Consider the following 8190-nt stretch of genomic DNA (forward strand, 5'->3'; position numbering starts at 1 on the left):
ACAGAGCAGCACTGGATTGTCTTGTTAGTGCTCAAAGTGTTAAAGTGTGTGTGTGGTTGATTAAGGTGGGGGTCCCAAGGGCTCTGTCCCCCTCCCATCCATCAGTTTGATAAGTCCCTGAACAGGCAACATATTGCCTGGGATGCTAAGACACAACCAGGGATATCAATTTTCAACTATCTGTGTGTGCTGTCACACACACTCACACACATACATACTGCAGGTGCACATAGTCGGCTACCACGTAGGGTGTAACGCATACTGTACTGTAACAACACTCACACTCGAGCCCAAAACATCTGAAAGGAGGTTGAGGAAGTGGCCCCGGCATTAATTATCAAATTTATTATCTGTTCTGTTCATTGTTCATTCTCACATTACCCTCTGTCTGTGTGTACTGTGAGGACAGCTGTTTGTTTTTCACAAATAAAACCTTTCAAGTTGTAATCAAAAATTAATAAATTCATTCTTGCTGTTTGCTCAGGTACCCTAAGTTTATTTATGGGTCCTCACACTGTAAACCATCCAGACCCAGACTGGCCCTGTCTGTCTCATTAGCTGTGGAGCGGTCGGGCCTCTGTTCACATGTGTGTGTGGATCAATAACCATCCTAGAGGTGTGGATAGTAAGGGGCATGGTGAGGATCAGAGTAAGCCACCCAGTGTCAGGGAAACATGTGGATAAACAGATGAGAAGGAGAGCAAGTGAAACTGAAGTAAACGAATTACAGGAGAGAAACTGAAAAACAAAATGGGAGCTAGCGAATATAAATGGCGCAGCATATTGTCATCAAATTTAGTAGACATTAGAGATGAAACATATGGTTTTACAGTGTTTCTCTTTTCATTCTACCCAGACATGGAAAAGCTATTTTGATATTTCATAAAATAAAATAAATAACATAGTATGCTTTTATTAATAAAGTTGCTTTTGTCAAAATAACAATCCAAAAATTCACACAGATCTTTATATTCCATCTACACACTGTTGTGGAAAACACCATTCTATTTACATGTAACACTTATTCAGGTTTCCTTCACAGCAGACAAACTTCATTTTATAGTCAAAGTTGCATCTATCAAACAACACACACACACAGCATGTAAGGCAGTTACTACTAGATCTTGCTCTCTATGCTACTGATTCTAAATTTTCCACCATCCTTTAAAAAAGAAAGAAGTGGCATCAGAATCGTCTGCTCCCTTTTGCATGGCCACTTATTGTCCTTCCTCTTTCGCTCTGTGTACGACAGATTACACTATGGGCCAGAATCAAGTGACTAAACCTTCAGTAATCACAGGCACAACAGGAGGTTTCTGTCTGTTTTCCCCTTTCTCCCCTCCGATCATCTCTCTCTTACATGCTAACTTAGGTTTTCAGCATGGCATAACCATGTCAAATGGAGTTCACAGTCTCACACACACACACCTATGTACGTGTGCACACAGTCCTATTGTCATGATAATGGATTCTGTGTTGTTGGCTTTAGGGTCAGGAGGTCAACATAAGCTTCTTAATGGACTGTGAAATAACCGTAACTGCATTAACCTCCCAGATCACACACACGTGTGCATTCTCATACATATAAGTGTATACACACAGATGCACATACACCTGATCACAGACTTAAACACACAGACGCTCAGATGAGATTGGATTGGTCTTTAATTGGTGGGGCGATCGCACCTTGAGGATGGAGAGAAGATCCTTCAATCAGACGGAGTGATGGAGCGAGGGAGGAAGGGAGTAATGGATGGATGGAAAACAAATGAGCGAGTCTAAAAAGAGGACACCATTGTGTCACGCAGGGCCACAAAGCTTGTCCTGTGCCTGTAATCTAGTAGAGCACGCACACACATATCGTCAGACTTATATTAAGATAATGTACTGTGCAAATACTGCTTTGCTTTTTAGAGTGTATTAGAAAGTGGTTGGTGTTCAAGTGGTACAGAGGGAGCCAGCGAGCGGCTGCTGCTGTCTGGGTCTGACCTCTGCCCAGTGTCGTTCTTCATATGTTCTCTTCTAATATAATTAGTCCACTGTCTTTGCAGGTACCAAGTAAAAAGTGGTGTCTATCTATCTATCTGTTTATCTATCTCTTATTTCACAACATGCGTATTTCATGTATCTTTATTTTTTCTCAACTTATTTCCTCAAAGGTTTTACACTTGTAAGATCAAGAACTACAGCGCCATTTGACTCTTTTATTAAAATAAATCCAAAGAATAACAGATTTTAACATGTAATACTGAAAACTACCTTTCAAGAATAAATAAATCTTTTTGAAATTTCTCCTCTCTTCTTCTTTCGTCTTCTTTCGTCTCCTCTCTCTCCTCTTCTCTTGTCTCCTCTCCTCTCTACTTATGCCAAATGGGTGTCTCCCTGAGTGGGGATCACAGAGGATTTTGGGGGGGATTCAGCTCTGTGTCTTAAATCAGTCTTAATTTTTGCTCTCTGCCATTAAAAAGCCGCCATTAAGCTCTTCTCTTCTCGCCTCATTTCCCTCTTCCTCTTGTTTCACTTTTTCAATTTGTGTGAGAGGGGGAGTTCACTCCTCATAAAATTTCACTTTGGGCAGCCTATCATTTGCATCCGAGCCAATAAATAGCAATTAGCATTAACAATTAAACCAGCCAGTGGAACCGCGGGCAGCTCCCTGAGATGGCCTGATGGATGGGAAGGTGGATAGGAAGGAAAGGTTTAGTGTGTGTATGTGTGTGTGTTTATGGCTAGCTTACTACATGAACTCTCACAGGGCGATCCAGTTTATCTTTCACTTTCATTTTCTTCCCAAAGCTCATTTATCTACTGTCTCAGTGGCCTAATCACAAAACACACATATGCAGCGTGGGCAGAAATGGCAACCTGGCACAACATTTGCTACGCAGATATCGCACAAGTTTTACAATCATTAAACAACTTTTTTTGGTGCTCCGTTTTATTTTGCAGCGCTGCTTTTCAGCACCGCAGAGTTTTTCAGAATCATTCATAAAGATCTGGCGTAATGAGGCATAGCGATCATGTCTGTTAATATGTCAAACTGTGCTACTGCTATCGACACGTCTATAGTTGAGAGTGATATTTTTAACACAAGCAGCATAAGAGACGTGTTGTTCACACTGTTGAGTGCTACATACAAAAATAACAATAACTACACTTAAGTAGACCAAGCGCCCCACACAACTCTAACATGACTTTTGTATGTTATAATTATGACATGGAATTTCTTAATTACAATAAAAGCATATTATCATGAAAAAAGCATTACAGTTCTAATTAGTACTTTGCTAAAGCAAACTCTTCCCTACAAAAGATCTAGGGAAGCAATTAGCCATCACTTTTGTTGTTGATTAATGATGACATACTCAAACTGATTGGTTTGTCTAGCTATCAGTCAAAACCAAACCATATAGTGCATTTACAGTTATAGAAAATAGGGAAAGTACGAAATTCTCTTATTTAAGAAGCTGGCATCAGCAGATTTTCTTGCTTGAAAAGTGACTTAAATAGTCAGTAATCAAAAGATTCTGAGTAATCATTTGATTAATCAACTAATCTAAAGAAATCTTTAGTCATTATTAGTTATTACTGTTGCAGATTTGTTTCCTAGAATTTTTCTCATAATGTGATTTAAATTTAGAATCAGAAGATCTTTCTACTAGACACAGTGTGGGAGAACGTCTCCCAAGTTTTTCTCTTCTCTTTCTATAAGTTTGTGAGTGGCTTCATTATGTGTCCGAATGCAACAAGCATTTAAGATTCAGCTACGTGCATGCTGTCTCCAATGTGCCCTACCCCCTGTGTGCACCTCCCCTGTGCCGGCGGTGAGAATATTGTTGGTGGCTGGTGACGATCAGTTCATCTCCATACATTAATCACCACCAATAGAAAGCCCTGACACAGCAACTACAGCAGTGCCACTGACCTGCCTAACAAAGCATAGAGCAAGGACACACAGCGCTAACAGCGGAAAGACAGAAAAGAAGAAGAGAGGGAAAGCTTGTGTGTGTTGGGTGGAGGGTGGAGAAGAGAAAGAGAGGGGGAACTATATAAGGAAATATGGAAATGTAGAAAGAAAACACTCCTGCTTTGTTTCCCTCTCTGTCCTAACCTCTTTCTGTTTTTCTCTTCTTCACTTGTTCTCCTGGTTTTTATTGTTATTACCACGGCAGTGCCATTAGAGAGCTCTACGTTCTTCTCCACTGGAGCAATAAATGAAGAGGGCCTCACTCCTTTTTCCCTTTCTTCCTCTCCATTCTTATCCCTTCATCAGGTCTCCACTCGCCTCCTTTTTCTCCTCCTGTAGACATCTTCTCCTGCTTTTCCTATCTCCTCTCCTCCTGTCACATCTCCAGTCTTCAGTCTCTTATTCACCTCACTTTTTCTTTTTTCACCTTTTGTTTCCTCTGATCTTTACTTCTCTCCTTTTTCTCATCACTCTTTAGTTTGTCCTTCTTTTCTCGTACGGTGTCTTTTTCCCCTTTGCTGTCATCTCTTCTCATTGCAGATCATGATCTTCCCATAACATAAATCCTATGACCCTATCCCACTTTGTAAATGACACACACGCACAGGGTGTAGAGTGTAGTGATTAAATGCAGGTTTGTGGTGAGAACAATGGAGACACTTTGGACCATTAAGTAATGGTCCAAATGCACAAACACAGCAGTGAAACACAAACTGAAGATTCATTACATTACACTTCCTTGATGTCACAATATCATTACCGTAACTAGTTCTCTGACATCGTGACGTGCATTAACTGATATGCTTCCCATTAACAATAAATCAAATGACTCTGTGTAACATGAGAGTTGTCTGTAGTGATAAACCCGCTGAGATTCAACACCAAACTCTGAAACTCTGTGAACTCAGTGTTTCAAACAAACCAAACAGATACTACTCACCCAGCACAAAACGGGTCATCTCCTAACCGGAGGATTAGCTGTTCGATTCCTGGCTTGTCCAGTCCACATGTCGAAGTGTCCTTGAGCAAGACACTGAACCCCCAGTTGCTCCTGGTGATGTCACCGGTGCACGAATGTGTGAGTGCTTGGGAGTGCGAGTGGGTGAATGGCCAAATAGTGTGAAAGCACTTTGAGCGTGCTGCAGTGCATAGAGAAGTGCTGTACAAGTGTAAGACCATTTACCATTTAAACAAGTAGAGAAAGTTTGTACAAAAAGCAGACACAACCTCATTTTGTGTTTGCTGCGTTTTGCTGAAATTAGCATGACAACTGAGTTTGTTTTAGTCTTGACTGAAATTGCAGCTAGACTCATCTTAAGTTAAAGTTTAAATAAAAATGTTTTGATTAACCAAATACCCCATTTTTAGCTTCCATGTTCTCCACATTTTTGTATAGTACAGATGATTTGCCTAGTCACATGCTGAGAAGTGTGGTTTTGTAACAGAAATCATGAAAAGAGGGTCATTAGGATTGAAGCTTTGTTTATGATATTTTGTTGTAATGTATATTTTTGTATATTTTTTATTTGTTCTTAGTAATTGTATAATATTCTCTTACTGCATTCTGTTTCTATTCTATTGTGTATATCTCATTTTAAATGTACATAAACATAAACATAAAGACTGCCTGAGTGAAAACAGAGAGAACATTTTTTTATCAGACAGACAAAAAAAAAAAATAACAGCAACAACAAAATTTATGTTTTTATATTTTATTGTGAGTAAAACCACACCAAACCATTTTGAATTTTTTTTATATATTAGATTTTGTAAAAGCAAATACTTAAGAAACCCACCACTAGATATGTGGTACATGTAGAGATGGATGCAGACACTGACAGGACTCGGCAAAGTTAACAGGGAGGGTTAGACTACACTAGCAGGCATGAGGGGTCCAACCACCGAAGTTTCTACAGTCAAACCCTATCCAGCAGCACAGAGATTTAGATGAAGACTTTGGAGTGAGCCGTCCTATCCACTACACCACATAGTATGAGATGAGGCACAAACACAGCAGGCAGAGATCTAAAACAGGAGGGGGGCAGAGACTTGAAGTAAGTAAAAGAATATATGGATGAAAAGTTGTAATGAATGGGACAAGACAGGGAAACGTGGGAGGTGACTCACGAACAGATGCCAAAACTGTATGACAGTGAGAGTCAAACAAGGAGAAAGTAAGAGTGGAGGGAGCAGTGGGTGGCTCCGAGGAGGAGCAAGAGAGGAGACTATAGGAAGTGTGTTTTAAACTAAGACAGAAGGACACCAGGTTGAGGAGAAAAGCAGCGGTTTCATAATACTGTTGGCCTTGAATCTGACCTAAATGTTGTTTTTGTAATGAAATTTGCAACAGAAATACACTGATTCACGCAGGTATCATCTCCTTGGGGTCAGGTTTGTATGGCATTATGACAGATAAACACCCTGCCTGAACTGAGACACCTAAAATCTGAAAATAACCATGAGGATGACCTCTGCTGCTTTGATTTTCATCATTCTTTTTAAAATATGTCTCTCACAAGTCTTCAGGCTTCATGGAAGTGCAGCAGCATATCAGAGAAAAACCTCTTTAATAATTAATCAGTCATATGTTTGAGCAGATCAGTATGGTGTTGCTCCTTTAACTTTGCTGTTCAACTTCACAAAACAGCTTTAAAACCAAAAGACCTTGAACGGTGGGAGATGGACAGAAGGACGTGATGGCAGGCTGGACAGGTGAGAAAGAAAAGAGCGTGTGGTAATAGTAAGTCCAGAAAAAAAATGTATAATTCCCTCTAGTAAAAGTAACAGTTGGTGGAGACTGTGGAGCAAGGTTTTGTTTGTGTTAGCCTTATGAAAACACGTGAGCCTTCCAGACAAAATCTAAATAGCAGAGAGCAGAGGAGGGCAGATGTGGGCAGATTAACAAGTCTATACCTGCTCCAGAAGACAACGACAACGTGTTAACGTTTGACTGACACATCGAGCAGACAGACAGAGGGAGGCAGTGGGGATGCCAAGGTCAAGGTCAAGTGAGAAAAGTCAGGAAGACCCTGTGTAACTGTAATGCCCACTCATATAACACACTTCTGCATTTACCATGTTTTTGGCTTGTCATGGAGGAAAATAGGCTCAATTATCTGTCACTCTACAGGTTCACACTGTCTCTGACTGTCTGTCTGCTCTCTCTTCCAAACAGTCCACCACTTGGTTATTTTGAGTTCTGACGTCCCTGAGACATGGATTCATTACTGAGCCCGACGCCACCAGGATGCTGTGTATGGGTGTCGTGTAACTCATCTCAGGGCAATCAGGTGTTTGGTTTTCATATTTTCCACTTTCTTTCCTACTCTTTTTTTGTCGTATTGTTTCATTTTGTCTTTCTGTCAAATTGTAGAAAGACATCAGTCAGCATTATGCAGCTTGATTTAGGCAGCAACCGTGATTTGCCCAGAGAACTAATGTGTTACTTCATAAAACACACTGGACATTGTGGTTCACCAGACTTAAACATTTTTAAAATTGGTGAAAAAAAAGCAACAGTTTTTGCCACTTTTGCTCTTTTCTGGGCTTAAATTCCCAGACAGGCAACAACACAGTTGTTTTGGAGCAGAAGAATGCAAGATGTTATGAAATGTTGTAGTTTGAGCAAACTTTAATCACAGTTCATCAAGTGTATGTGACACTGTGTTGCTTCTGTGGAAACATTGGAGCGTTTGGCTGCATCAGGTTTTTACTTTTTACATACATGCTTTCCCCTCCTAATCCCTTCTATCTAATCTTTGTATCTTTCTACTTGGTCCCCTCTCTGTCTCCATTTCTCCTCCCTCCCTCCCTCTCTTCCTCCTCAGTCTCCAGCATCTCCCTCAGTGCCCCCAGTGAGAGCAGCTAAAATTAAGTGGTGCCACTTCTCAGTGACACTTTAATGATAGCACCGCTGCTCCGCACACAGAGAGATGGGAGAGGTATGAGCATCTGCTAAAGATAGGCCCCTCAGACACAAACACACAATACACTCACAGACTCACACACACACACACATTCTCATGTCCAAACGAGTGAGCCTCCCTTTGTCTCGCCTGCCACAGGGACCGTGGGGGACGGGTGGAGTCTAATTAAGAGCGTCTGTAGGGAGACTCTTGTGTATGCTTGTGTGTGAGTGTGTGCACGTGTCATTCCAGCTTGGCATCACCATCACCTACCTGGTGCTGCCATTATGGCTCCCCTCCGGGGGGGGGGGCTTTTTG

The 8190-nt window shown here is 41.0% G+C and overlaps 1 protein-coding gene across 4 annotated transcripts in view; it reads left to right on the forward strand.

Moving 5' to 3' along the window:
- spata17 (spermatogenesis associated 17) overlaps positions 1–8190 on the forward strand; it is a 76876-nt gene that overhangs the window by 52447 nt on the left and 16239 nt on the right. For 2 of the 4 annotated variants that reach the window (XR_002274142.1, XR_002274140.1), the window contains 2 exons: positions 7143–7257; positions 7795–7908. The exons of the other annotated variants lie outside the window; for them this stretch is intronic. The gene's annotated coding sequence lies outside the window, so the exon portion shown is untranslated. The remainder of the gene's footprint in view (positions 1–7142; positions 7258–7794; positions 7909–8190) is intronic. 4 annotated transcript variants of the gene reach the window in all.

The sequence above is a fragment of the Monopterus albus genome, unplaced genomic scaffold (assembly GCF_001952655.1).
Source record: "Monopterus albus unplaced genomic scaffold, M_albus_1.0 scaffold10.1, whole genome shotgun sequence".
Classification (NCBI taxonomy): Eukaryota; Metazoa; Chordata; class Actinopteri; order Synbranchiformes; family Synbranchidae; genus Monopterus; species Monopterus albus.